This window comes from Cheilinus undulatus, linkage group 15 (assembly GCF_018320785.1).
Source record: "Cheilinus undulatus linkage group 15, ASM1832078v1, whole genome shotgun sequence".
Lineage (NCBI taxonomy): Eukaryota > Metazoa > Chordata > Actinopteri > Labriformes > Labridae > Cheilinus > Cheilinus undulatus.
This window is the reverse complement of record NC_054879.1, coordinates 42,349,062-42,363,124: the sequence shown is the minus strand read 5'-3', so window position 1 is coordinate 42,363,124 and position 14,063 is coordinate 42,349,062.

Sequence of the window (14,063 nt, the reverse complement as noted above, 5' to 3'; positions counted from 1 at the left end):
TTCTTCATAAAGTAAGAGGATGTAATGACTAAAATATTGTAAATGATAACCACCAGAATAAATGCATATGCTTCTTTTCAAATACATGCATTCCTATAACAAGCTTAATGGTGGCCACAGTTTTTTAAACAAATAAAATGAAAAAGCAGAGTATATTCTTCTTTCTCACTGCAGAATGTTAAATAGACTTGATTTAATGAGCATATTTAACCAGAGAATACCAAAGGGAGGCTTCCCTGATCAATATTATTGCATACTTTCTATCCAATCAATGCTGTGTCTGCTTAGGAGTCTTTACCAAGTGTAATAAATAGTGTGTTTGTTTAAAAATATAATAAAATACTGATTCACAAATCTCTGAGGTATTTATTAGATTGCATGACAAAATGTTCAATGTCATAAATGAACAGCACAAAAAAGGCTATTCAATGGATAGATTGTGTTCTTCCAGACAGTCAGCATGTACTTAAAGCAAACATTGATTTTCAAACCCTCCTGCTGAATTTAAAGGACTTCCTGGATGGATGTATGATCAAGTATTATACATGTTTAAAGGGAATTAATAGTAAATCAATTATTCCAATTAAAAGAAAATTCATAGACATATTTCTGCACCTCCTAACCACAGCAGGTGGCTGACAATGGAACTGATAATTGCTCGTCTTGTGTAATACAAATAGTTTTGTAGTTTTGTAAGAAGGAAAAAGACTTTTAAAATCAGACAAATATTTCTGCACAGGAGCAGCAGTGTCTAAGATGTCTAAGAGGGCATTTCAGACAGCAGGGAACATCTACAATGAATTTTTTCAGTGTTTTACGATGCCAATCTTCCACTACTCCAAGAGTATTGCTTATAAGGTGTGACTCTTATCAACGCTGCACGAGCTATGTGTTTATCACACACTTTGAGTCATAGGCCCTGTTCTGATATGAGGCTCAGCATTGCTACAGAGGCTATAAACCCTATAAGGGAGTGAGGAGAGGAGCAGCAGTATGATAACTCAGAGCGTCCTGCTGTAATTATGGTATTCATGAAAAGATGAAATAGAGTGCAGACTAAATCTGTAGCTCCAGGCAAAATCAACAGCTTGGCATTACGCCGTGACCCCTGCCTATACTGAGGATACGGCAAACATACCAAAACTTTGCTGCTTTTTCTCGCCAGTCAGGAGTGAGGGAATGAAGTGCATCGATTGCTTGTGATTATTAACTAGACTGAGATAAGCCCTCTCCTTATTATGCAGATTACTGAGGCTCCCCGCTCTAGCATATTGTACAGATGCAAGGGAGCAGCTGCTCTTACAGATGGTGGGTACACGGATCTATCATTATGCCTCCATTGTCTCCACTTCAATTGTTTGGGGGACAACAGAACTGCATCAAAGAGGAATCCGACTGCAATGAATTAAGAAAGAGAAACGAAAACCATCAAGTAAATTTATACACCGGAGGCCGCGGAATGGAGAGGAGCGTAAAGCTGAAGATATTTCATATATACAAGCATGGAGTCGCCCAGTCATGTATACTGTATCCAAATCTGTTGGATGCAGCACTGTGCACCAGACATATGTTGTTTTTTATTAACAAACAGATTAATTCAAGACACAGGTACTAATTTGAATATGAAACACATGACATAAAAATGTCTACAGTTACATAAAATAAAAACAGAAAAATAGAAATTTTGCCAAGAACCCTCTTTGTTTGCGCATGCTGAAGAAACGGTCATAATCATCTTGCTTCTTTACATTTAAAGACTGAACTGAAGGATGCTCAAGAATTTAAAATATGAAATCATGTCACAAAGCAGACCACATTGAGGAAAGAATATGCAGACAGCGTCAGTTTTGCCCTTAAGGGGAACCTCTGGTTGTCCATTTGACTCACCACACCTCCTGCTGTGCGCTGCAGAGAGCAGGACACTGGTAGCTCCTCTGATCAAACATGACATTACACTAGAGGGAATTACATGCTCACATTATAACAGAGAAGGTCACACAGAGTTGTAAGTCATGACAGCAGTCTCATACTATTCAGCAGATAGTGAGGGGTAATATTACTTTAAGAATTAATGCAGCGGCATTAAACTGAGCACAATACAAGTTTTATAACTGCTGTCAGAAAGGCTGCGAACAAAAGGTTAGATGGAAATATCCTTGAAATAAAATACACAAATGACTTAATAGCAGTGTTAACTTTGGCAGCTATTTTTAATTTTAGTCTTAGTTTTAGTCTTTAAATTAAATGCATTTTAGTTTTAGTCTAGTTTTAGTCGACAAAAACTCAAAAACATTTTAGTCTATTTTAGTCCATAAAATGGTCTCACATTTTAGTCTTTACTTTCAGTCCAAACATTTATTATCTTGCCTAAATCTGCTACTAAATCATGGTAATGTGTTCTCTGCACCCTGTCAAACCTGGGGTCCCTGCTTTCTACAGCTGAGAGGCAGAATAGCTACAGCTGCATTGTATTTTGAAAGATTTACCCACAGTGGAGAAATATCATGGATTTTGAATGTCCGACGAAAACTACATTACATTTTAGTCTACTTTAGTATCTTGACAAAAACTAAACTAAGTTATTGTCAGTTTTAGTCATCACAGATCTATTTTTGTTAGTCTTAGTCTAGTTTTTGTCACGGAAAAAAACAGTCAACGAACATTAACACTGCTTAATAGGTAGGCGTCTATTCATTTACAGCTGCCTTAGTGAGTGACAAGGACAAAAAATGATGGAGACAAACTTTAGGGTAGCATAAGCTCCTATTATTTCATTGTAGGATTATGATAACTAATGAAAAGCAGATGTTCTTAAAAGTAAAGTGAGTTTAAAGTGCCTATATTAAACTTGTCTTAGTGCACAACCTGGATCTATTATTGTTTATTTGGGAAAAGGAGGAAAACTGACTTACGCATTTAAGTTACATTCAACCTTGAGTAAAATGAAAATCTTGGACTAAAACAGTCCAAATATGTTTTAGGTTCTGTGATAATGATAATAAATGTCACAATGCTATTGATTTTTCCTCCGTTTAGGTGGTGGGGACAAGAATAAAGCTCATGAAACTGTCCAGCCCTTGTTATCCTATCATTTCAACGTAGAAGCTCCAGCGAGGAAAGTTACTCTCAATGCAACAGCCACACAAGGAAACTCAATAATGCTTTCAAGATAGCTTGATTTCATTTTTATTTTATGTTATTGCATAAAAGTATCAATGATGGATCTTGGATGTTGATGATTTTTGTCTTTGAGGGCATTTATTCTGCATAACAGCAGGCATTGATTACAACATAGTGCTCCTTCCAGCATCTACACAGTTGCATGCAGTAATCCCCACAAGATACAGAGAACTAACATTACTGGCTTCAAATAGAAAATCAATCCCTAAGCTAAATATTTTCTATTTTCAATATGCTGAAGATACTGTCTTCAGATGACCTCAGTGTGAATGAATAAATCTGTTTACTTTACTTTTATAATAAATGGATTTATTCAGTACTGAAGAAGAACACATAGCAGAAAACACAACTTGCAAACAGTTCAGTGCCTCCAAATACACTCTGCACTTTGAGGATAAAAACACAAAGGATGCTGAAAAATAAGTAGCTGCATCCTAGTAGGTCTGAGAGCCACATCTACATTAATTCCTTAACTCCTATGTGCTGTATTCAAATAAATAACAGTTTTCCATTCTTCGTTCATGTGTCATGGGTGGATAGATTGAGCCCCTGTCAGAGCACAAAGCTCCCCTCAGATGTCCGCATTGCCTCGTCTGTTGTTAGGACCTGGTCCACATGGGGCCAAATTTGATTGGAAAGCCCAAAGGGAGGAGTTCCACCAGTCACAGGGGCATTGTTAGCGCCTCAAAAATTGTCCGAGAAGAATGACTGATTATGCAACCACAGCCAGGGTTACTAATAGGAATTCTATTTGAATTTCTAACATAACAGATGTTTGCTGGGCACCTCCATGGAGTGCGCATACACAGTTATGCTAATTCGCCAGTGTTTCCCTTCAACTTAGCTCAGAGTCATTAGAGCACACAGCTAGCTTGGATCCCTCTGTCAAACTAATAATTGGCCATTATTGATATTAATTAACATTTTTGCTCTCTATGTCCTTTTTGACCCGCTATCTGTTAGTAAATCCAGTTACTGAGTCCTATTAGGGCAATAAAATCCACGGGACTCTATAGTAGTTGCAAGCCATTTATCAGAAAGAGAACATAAAGCCAATTAGGAATGGGTGCAGACAGTTGTCTTCATTCTCCACTGACTACTTCTTGATCTCCATTATAAATTGCTAATAGGGCAGATACTGCTTAGCTAAAGGGAGGAGGAGTGGGGGGTTACCATTGCTCACTCCCAGCCATGATGACAGGTGAAAAGGACCAGCAGTATTCCTGCCTGATGAGGCTACACCATCATCAGCTGCTGTTTTTTTTCCACATTGTTGAGGGGCCTTATGTAGACCTTTCTCTTTCTCCTGCTGGTCAATCATGTTAATTGGTCTGAAAGAAGACTATTACAGAAAGCCATTAAATAGTTGATTGTTCATCTTCCAAAAGTAATAGCATTTGGTCTCTCTGCTATTATGATACAATGAGCATCGGAAACAGTGTACACCATAGGTTTATGGACTCAGATCAAGAAATCCTAATAGGTGTATATTGACTGGTTTATTTTCCACAAAACTCCAAAGGGAGCGTCGGCTGCAAGCAAATATATCAAAAAGGCTATCAAAAATGGCCGGGTCTTCTGTGTAAAATCAATAGTGAGCCATAGATGGCTTGAGTTTTCACACTTCTCTCTCGTCATTTAAAAAGACTGTAGGCTATATGATGCCTAGGAGGACCCTTGAGACCTCTGTAGCATAGCAACCATAGGACACATTAGTAATAACCTAATCTGTTTTGCCTTTGGTGCAAACACTGTAGGTTGCTATTTTGAACTTGATAACTGGTTATTACTGCTATAACGTGGCACTTTGGGAGTGAATGGATTCGTTTTCTACAACCAAAGCGCTCAGGTAGCATGAAGGATCACAGTTTGTTGTTGAGGCAGGTAGTCTAACATAACCTCCATGAATAACAACCCATGTTCCTGCTCCCTGAATCCAGATGCTACTGTACAAGCCCTGGTTTATGACAAGAGGTATAGCAGTCCCTTAAATGAGCAGTATTTAATAGCCTGGATTCAAGTGTAAAGGCTCTCTCCCCTGTGAATTACTCCGAGAACCTAATTACAAGTTTCATCATCAATCATAAGCATTATTTATTCAGCAAAATGAATTTCTAATTAATAACTGATGAGCATTATGGCCTCGAAGACTGTAAAGCAATTAATTATGGTTGGCAACAGGGAATATCACAGTAAAGGACTATCTGGCGCACAGTCACAGCACAGCAGTGCCAACAGGCTAATGTCCACAAAGAAGAGGCACTGGATTGTTTTTGTACCTAGGCTTTATTGAGATAATTACTTCCATGAATGTTGTCTGGAGGCTGTCACCCTGTTGGCAATGTAATAAACACTGAAAAACAGTGTACAGTTTTTGTTAAATGTTGCTTTGAACTGCCATCTCCCCTGCTTTGTGCTGCCACCCTTTTTGTTTTGTTTTTGTTTTTGATTTTTCTCAGACTAAACAGAGACCCAGAGGGCTTTTTCATGCAAGACACTCTTAAACGCACTCCATAATATATTGGCTTATATTAGTTTTATCAAACTTTATCATTAAACTTTATTTATATAGCACCTTTCAAACAAATTCAGTTGCAGTTCAAAGTGCTTTCCAGGGTAGTACAAAAGTGATTGACAAAAAGGTATAATGGTAAAAAGGTTTAGAGACTAATGCACACACAAGTAGTTTACTAAAACAATTAAAAAGATGAATGATAAGAAAAGAGACAGAGATAAAAGACAAATCAGAAAAGGGAAGAATTTATGAAATAAGAAACATTAAAATTTGCATAAAAACAGTAAAGGTTAAAATAAAACAACAATAGAAGATTTAACATCCCAAATAATGAAAGCCTATCAAACTGGAAAATAAAACATAGATGATCATAACTAGAGTTAATAAAAGCCTAAAAACCCTAAAATAAAGGTTTCAAATTTCTATTAAAAAATAGAATAGAATAAAACAGAAACAATGATTGTGATAATCTGTATAGTCATAAAAATGATAAAGCACTACATAAAAGCCAGACTGAATAAGTGTGTTTTAGCATGCATTTAAAAATACAGTGAATAGTTGAAAACATTATGGGTAGATTCACAGTTTTTATTTCTGTAGTGTCTGGAAAAAATCCTCCTTGAAGATTAAAAAGGGCTGCTGTCGTAATCTAAATTTAATTATGAATTTAATATTAATTCATGGCTTTTAACTTGTGTGAGAATTAACAGAAATAAAGCTATGTACAGCATCAATAATGCCAATACACAGAGTCAGACCCTCTCTATGTTGGCTCATAGGATTTTTATGTTGTAATAAGTTGTTAGTCAATTCACCTGTTTAAATTGTTGCATTTCACTCTGTTTTATGTTTCTGTTTTTTGGCCTTTTGTTGAAACTCAGTCATAGTATTTGTAAGACATGATCTAAATGTGAACAATGACAAGTCAGAGACATAAACAAGATTAAATATGCTGACATCAGGATAAGGTAGAAATTACTTCCATCTCAACACTATAATCGGCGAAGTGTCAATGTAGCTCCAATTGTCCTTGATACCTCTCAGAAGACTTTTTGGGTGAACTGGTTCAAAACTGGGACCATGAAATAAATAATAAATATGAACAAATTTTGCTATAAAATCATTGGGAATGAGTCATCACTGGGGGACTTGTGCGGTGTTCCATTTACCTCAGAAGTCGGAGCTGGGAATGACATCACAGCTGAGTTAAATGTGTCCATTTGCTACAAACTCATAGGAGTGACGAAGCCGGAAAACAACTGGACTTTGATGAAACGCGCAAAAGGAAACATACTTGGAAGAGTTGATTCACCTGCTCCACAATCCTCAATCAAAGTAAGCTATCTTCACAGCACGTCTCCATGTTCATATCAAACAAGATAACACAGGAGATGGGTCACACTTTGCTGTCTGAATAATTCACTGAGAAATCAGTTAAATTGCTGTTTTGTCAGCTGTAATTGCTGATACTGTGTAAACATGTTAGAATATGGTTCTATCTCAGCGTAGTCAGTATCACATGCAATGTGGGTTGTGTGATGCTTTGTTTAAGCTTCACAAAAAAAGTGCATGCACCAAAATTTAAGTCTAAATAAATCTAAAGGCTCAGCTTTAATGTTCCTCTTTTTGTGCTGTTGGCCTATCATGGCATATACGCACCAGCATGCAGAGACTCTAAGCTTATATCCAGATATTTGGGGAAAATACACCCACGTCCATGCAAAATGGCCTTATTGCATTAAGCATTGAATGATGAGGATGGTAACAGCATGGCATAAATAGAGTAAAGATGAATCTAGTGTCTGCAAGAGTTGATGGAAATGCACCAGAGTTTTTATTATGGACAAACTTTCCAGAGATCAGGAAACAATTCCACCTCTGTATGACTTAAAAATAAATCATAATAAATGATGTGTAAATGAGGTTGGTAAATATTACTTTGACATTGCTATTACTAAGCTATAACCAGGAGTTAAATCAGTCTTTGACCCCCAGCTTTTTTTTTTATCCATGTGCGGCACTGTGATGCATCACAAGAATGTGACTGTTTTCTTGGGGTTTTCTTCATTCAGAGAGGAAACTTAATCTTTATGGTGCTTAAGTGTGAAAATATCAATATTACTTTATGTAAACTGTTCTGTTATTCTAGATAGAAAACACGGCTTGTCTGATTCTGAGTAGGATGCGGGTGAGATTTGACACACCTGTTGCAGGTGGAGGAGTGACTGGATGGCAGGAACTGCAGGAGTGGGAATAAGAAGAGTCCCGCCCTAAACTCTAGTCATAGGTAATTAGAGATACACACAATTAGCCAGCCAACTGATTAAGGTCAGATTCCTTTGTAGTCAGAATCAGAACTGCATGTCAGTTAAACAAATTATCAACATTTTTTATCACTTTAGGCCCACAATCCTGGGCCCGCCTACTGTCACTAGTAGCCACTGCAGTTGTTCTCAAGGACTACCACCTTGCTGTCACAATGCTCTTCAATCCAATATAAACTGCTAACTGATAGCACTGATAGCATCCCGTGGGAACGGCATGGTTTAGCACTATTTTGATCTAGAGATTGGAGATAAAGTTGTCCACAGGCTGTTAGGTTCTACTCACATACAAGTGAAGCACTGAATGATGATATTCAGCACAGGAATGTGGACAATAACCTACAAAGAGGATCCAAGGCCAGTAGTGCTAGAACTGCTAACGCTTCATTCTGTAAACCAACTTTGCAGTGTTACTGTGTGACGTGGTTTGATAAACAAGAGCAGGTCAAAACTGATTTTCTAATTTAGTGACTGCTGATTAAAATTTCCATGAAAATGAAGCAGTGTTGTTAATGAATTAAACATTATAGAGTAAATTACTGGTTTGTCTCTACATTTTCATCATCTGCGGTTCAGCTGTAGTTGAATCTATCTTTTTTATGGTAACCAGTGCTCATTGTAAGTTTTCACCGGCATTTTAAACAAGAACATGACACCCTATGTACGAGGGCCATAGTCCTCCAAGCAGGTGACCCAGGTCCAGGTCCAACCTCTGACTCCTTCCCCCATGTCATTCTCTCCTCTATCTCTCCTGATTTCCAACTCTTTCTACTGTCAGAAAAGCAGAAAGCCCCACTACCCACTCACCCAGCCCAAAAAGGAACAAGACCACACAAGAAAATAGCATTACAGCAGGATACAGGTGTAAAGACAGACAGAGATTCATTCACATAACAGCTGTAACAATACAGTCAGCTGATGGAGTGACACACAGTGTACACAAGAAAAATAATTTAACCATTTAAATAACAGTTTTTAAGCTTTTTTTTACCTTACACTTTTTAGCTACAAGTTGTCTACAATAATCTCTGCTATAGCTGCTGATCAAAACTAGCATCCTAATCCTGCAATGCCACTAAAAAAGACACACTATATAAGGGACTAAAAGATAGTCAAAATGATGATTAAAAACCATGAGAGGCAGTAATTCTTTCACTTAGAAAATGGAAATCAGTGAAGCAGCTCTTTAATTTATATCCCAGTTCAAATCAGCAGATTTTTTGCACATTTATGGCAGATTTTTTTGCATGTATTCATCTCACACCCAACAATATCTGCATAAAACAGAGATGAATTGAGTCATGCATGGTTGTTTGAGCTATCTAGTAAATATAACAAATGTGCATGACTGTAATGCTGAATGTAGCGTTGCTTGATGTGTGTGTGACTGCTTTATAGGTTGAAAGGTAATACGTGATTTAAGGAAGCTTTTGAATAAAGTTTTCATTATTTGATGTTAATATAGCTTGTTTTTAGGTTAGACACCATTGAGATGTTCTAATTATTCTTGTCAGACAGAAAAGGTGAGCATTTTTGGAGACGGGGCTTTTTGAGCATATGGCTCTTTTTTTCTTTATCTGTTTTTCTCAAGAGTAGCAGCACAAAAACTGAACTGGCAGCATGTCCTTTGGGTACTTTTCATTGTTGAATTCACTCCCTTTAAACATGCTTTTTTCCAGTGTCTTGGGGAAATGGAGTCTACATGAGAAAGCTTAGAAACAACAAACATTTTTAAAAACTGCAGTGAACTTTGATCAACAACATATGAATCTGATCAAATAAAAATATTACCAATACTTAATCTTATAACTGTGAACTACCACATCACGTTTACCTGATTCTCCTTTGGTTTGAAGCTTGCCACCAATGCACCAGCAGAGACTTTCATTTTTGCAACACCATCCTGGTCCATATGTCCCAATGTAGACTCTCACACCTTCTTTATTACAGAAGAAAGTCCTGCATCAAAGGAAAAATAAAACAGCATTAATGAGTAAACAAATCAAAATGTGGGAAGCATATTTTCATTTTGAAATAGTATTAAAATAAAGATGATTTTCAATTTTGGTCACTATCAAACAAACACAGGTTTCTTTGTAGCAGTTCTGCATGTCTTTAAAATAAAATTCACGTTCACCTCTATCAAGAAATTGCAACTTCTATATCTTGGATGTTGAACTTGGTCTTGTTGCTATGCTGATAACTTGGTGATGGCCATTGCAGCTTTATATGATATCAAAGTACTTTATTAAAGCAGCTTATAGTCAAGGTACCCAGTGGCTATGACGGTAACATGGAAGAAGCCACATCAAGGTTTTCACACCGAAGTCATAAACATAAAGCAGAGCTTATAAGTCTTAAACAGAGAACACCAATGATTTAACTACAGATGCATCTCAGAAAGTCATAAAAAGTTAATCTTTTTCTTGTGCTTTAATTCAAGAAGTAAAACTTCCATATATTCTAGATTCCATCCATCCATTTTCTATATTGCTTATCCCGTTTGGGGTTTCAGATATTCTAGATTCATCTCATGCAAAGTGAAATATTTCAAGACTTTTTAAAATCTGATTATAAGTGTATGAAAATACACTCTCTCAAAATACTACAATATACAACACACAAATGTTGACCTTCTGTGAAACTGCGCTCATTCATGCACCCAGCACCTGGTTGGAGCTCCTTTTATACAAATTACTGCCTCTATATAAAGGAAATGGCACGGAGCCAATCAGTCTTTGGCACTGCTTGGGTGATATGAAGCTCAGGTTGCTTTGATAACAGCCTTTAGTTCGTCTGTATCATTGAGTCTGGTGTCTCTCATCTCTCATCACCCCCTTGACATTTCCCCAGAGAATCACTATGGGGTTCAGGTCTGGCCAGCTGGCTGGACGATCAAACACAGTAATACCATGGTCACCAGTTTCTGGTAATTTTGGCTCCCTTGTGGGCAGGTGCAAAGTCCTGCTGGAAAAGGAAATCTCCAATCTCCATAAAGCCTCTCAGCAGATGGAAAGCTGAGGTGCTCTAAAACAGGGGTTCTCAACACTGAGGCGAGACATTGAGAGGGGGTCTCCAGATGCCTTAAAAAACTAAGAACATTTTTGAATTACATTGTTGCCACTTTACAACAATTTTGCCAAATTTAACCAATTTTTATCACTTTTTCACCACCAAATTTAGCCAATTTTAACACATTTTTGCAAAGTAAAACCAATTTTTTGTCAATTTTAAACCCTTTCCACCACTTTTTTTCTGCCTGTTTTTGCCACTTCTAAATCAAATCTTGCAACTCTCTGTTGGCTATGTTGACACATTATTGCCGCTATTAAGCCCTTTTACCATTTTTAAGCCACTTTTCACAATTTGATATGCCCACTTTGGCAAGTTTCTGACTATTTCTGCCTCAGTTAACCCCTTTTTTGCCAGTTTATATCAATTTTCATCCCACGGCCCCAAACTTCTACCTATTTTTGCCACTTTAATGCCATTTCAGCCACTTCTGAATCCCCTTTTACCACTTTATATGCCCATTTTTGCCACTTTACCCCATTTTTTCCATTTCTTGGTTATTTTTTTGCCACTTTTATGTAATTTTTGGTATTTCAAACCCAATTCTGCTACTTTTAAAATCCAATTTCACCACCTTTTTTTGCCATTATTTTTGCTATTTTTAACACACTTTAATTATGTTTTTAACAAAAAGATTCACATTTTTAAGAGGGCTATGTACTACGCGAATGAATTAAAATTTGTTTCTTTGATATGAGTGGTTATTTTTCAGATTAAATATAAAATACCACAGCTTAACTTTACAATAGACCATGATTTTGCTGGCCCCCAGTTTGGCTGGGCCCCAGAAAGCTCTCCCACTTTTCCCCCCTAATAGGCGGCCTTGTCTACACATGACTATTCTTGAATGTACATGAATGTGTTCAGCCACCTTCAGGTACAGTTGGGGTCCCTTGTCTCTGGCACCTTTATTTTTGGGGGTCGGGGGCTCAAAAGGTTGAGACCCAGCTCTAAAACATCCTGGTAGATTGCTGACAGCATTAACTCTGGACATGATAAAGCTCAGTGGACCAGCAGCAGTAGATAACATGGCATCTCAAACCATCACTGACTGACTACAAGCACCTTTGAGTCAGGGCCAATGGGATCTATGCATGAACTGCTTTCGCATTTGGCATTAGACCGCTCCCACACTTGTGGGATGAATGTTTCACTTTGTTTGAGCTGAATCTTGAATATATGGAAATTCAAATTTCTGAAATAAATCACATGAAAAAAAATTACCTTTTGATATTCAAATTTTTGAGATGCACCTGAAGTATTTAACCAGAGAGATAAGTACTCCTAACAAAAGCAGCTAGAAGTCACAGCTCAAGATAGAAGACAAGTTAAACAGTGGATACTATATTACAAAATAAACACCACATTCATCCCACAATAAAAAATAATCTTAGAATGAGAGCAAAAAAGGCAGCATCGAGTTTCATATACTTGTTTAAATTAAGACAGTGGAAGGTTTGGTTTGGCAATTTATTTAGTCTCTTTTGTCTGTAAACTTTATTATACTTTTATCATTAGAGACGTGTTGTATTCCTGCATTGCATTTGTGCGACAAATCATTTGTTTAGTCTTTTTCTTATGTTTTTGGAACTATTTTATCTCAAATTGCAACCCAGGGGACAGACAAAGTATTTGAATTGGGAACTGAGTTGGAACGCATAGACATAAGTGCGAGAGAAAAATGGCAGAAATAAATAACTGCAATGTATTTAACTTTATCCTCATTTATTTATTGTCATTTGCTGAAAAACACAGCTAAAACTAAAGGGGAACACTCATATCAGTAGGAATTAGATTTAATGTGCTATATACTGCTTAAATTATCTTAAGTGGGGTAACGCATCGGCAACACTACCAGACCTGTTTTATATTGATCCTGGGGATATTAAGTGGGTATAAGCCAAGTATCTGGGTTACTCTCATTCAACTTAATCCACATACTAATTACTAGTTCTTCTCCTCTTAAATCCACGCAGTTTTACCAAGCATTTACACTGACCTTGGTGATGTAAAATGCAAAATATGGTGACCTTGTCGCTTCAGGTATCTCTTAAAAGATCAGGTACAATCCAAGGGATCCCACTAAACAGATTCAGGAGTTTTGCCAAACACAGACCAGCTTATATGTTTAAGAAAATCCTAAAGTGGAATAGCACTTTCCTAAGATAGATAGCCTGAAGGCATTTTTAATGCAGCACCTAAATGAACCCATGATAATCAGGCGATTTGCGTTACAAGATTATATTTTTTTTAAGTAGCCTGCATGTATCAAACCACACACCATTCTCAGCTCAGTCTTTCTACATCCCAGTCTCTTCATTTACGTTGTTTACAAGACCTCAGACTGTGTTTGTAGCCGATTACAGACTACCAAACTTCTGGAAAGATGTCATAACCACAAGGTGACAACGAAGACACAATTTCTGCATTAGAGGCGGTTGGTCCCTTACCTGTACTTTATCCTCTGTCCTGTCAACTTTAAGTTATTGGCCTCGGAAATGGAGTTGTGCCTCTGACAGAATGTTCCTACAGGTGAAATGCAAATGATAAATCAATAGTAAGTACAGCTGAAGTTTACAAAGCTATTAAAGCTGCCTGTGAGTGCGGAAATTATGATGCGTCATCCTTTGAGCTAACCGATTAGCTAGCTAGGTGCCGCTAGCTAGGTGCCGTTAGCTAATACTCGAAGATAAATTAAAAATTCGCTTGACTTCCTCCAACGAAAACATCCCCTCCCCGCAACTAAAACTTAACTGTAATTTAAGTCTCAATATTCGGTTACTTATATATGAAAAAACTTGACATATGAACATTGTTAAATGATAATATAGTTGTGACCGTCGTCATGACTTCCACTTTGCTCCCCTGTCCTTACTGGATATGAGATTAGCTGAATGCTGAAAGACTGAGAGCAAACAACAAACTGAAATAAACAAACTGAAATACTGAGATGTAAAAACCAGGCATTCAAG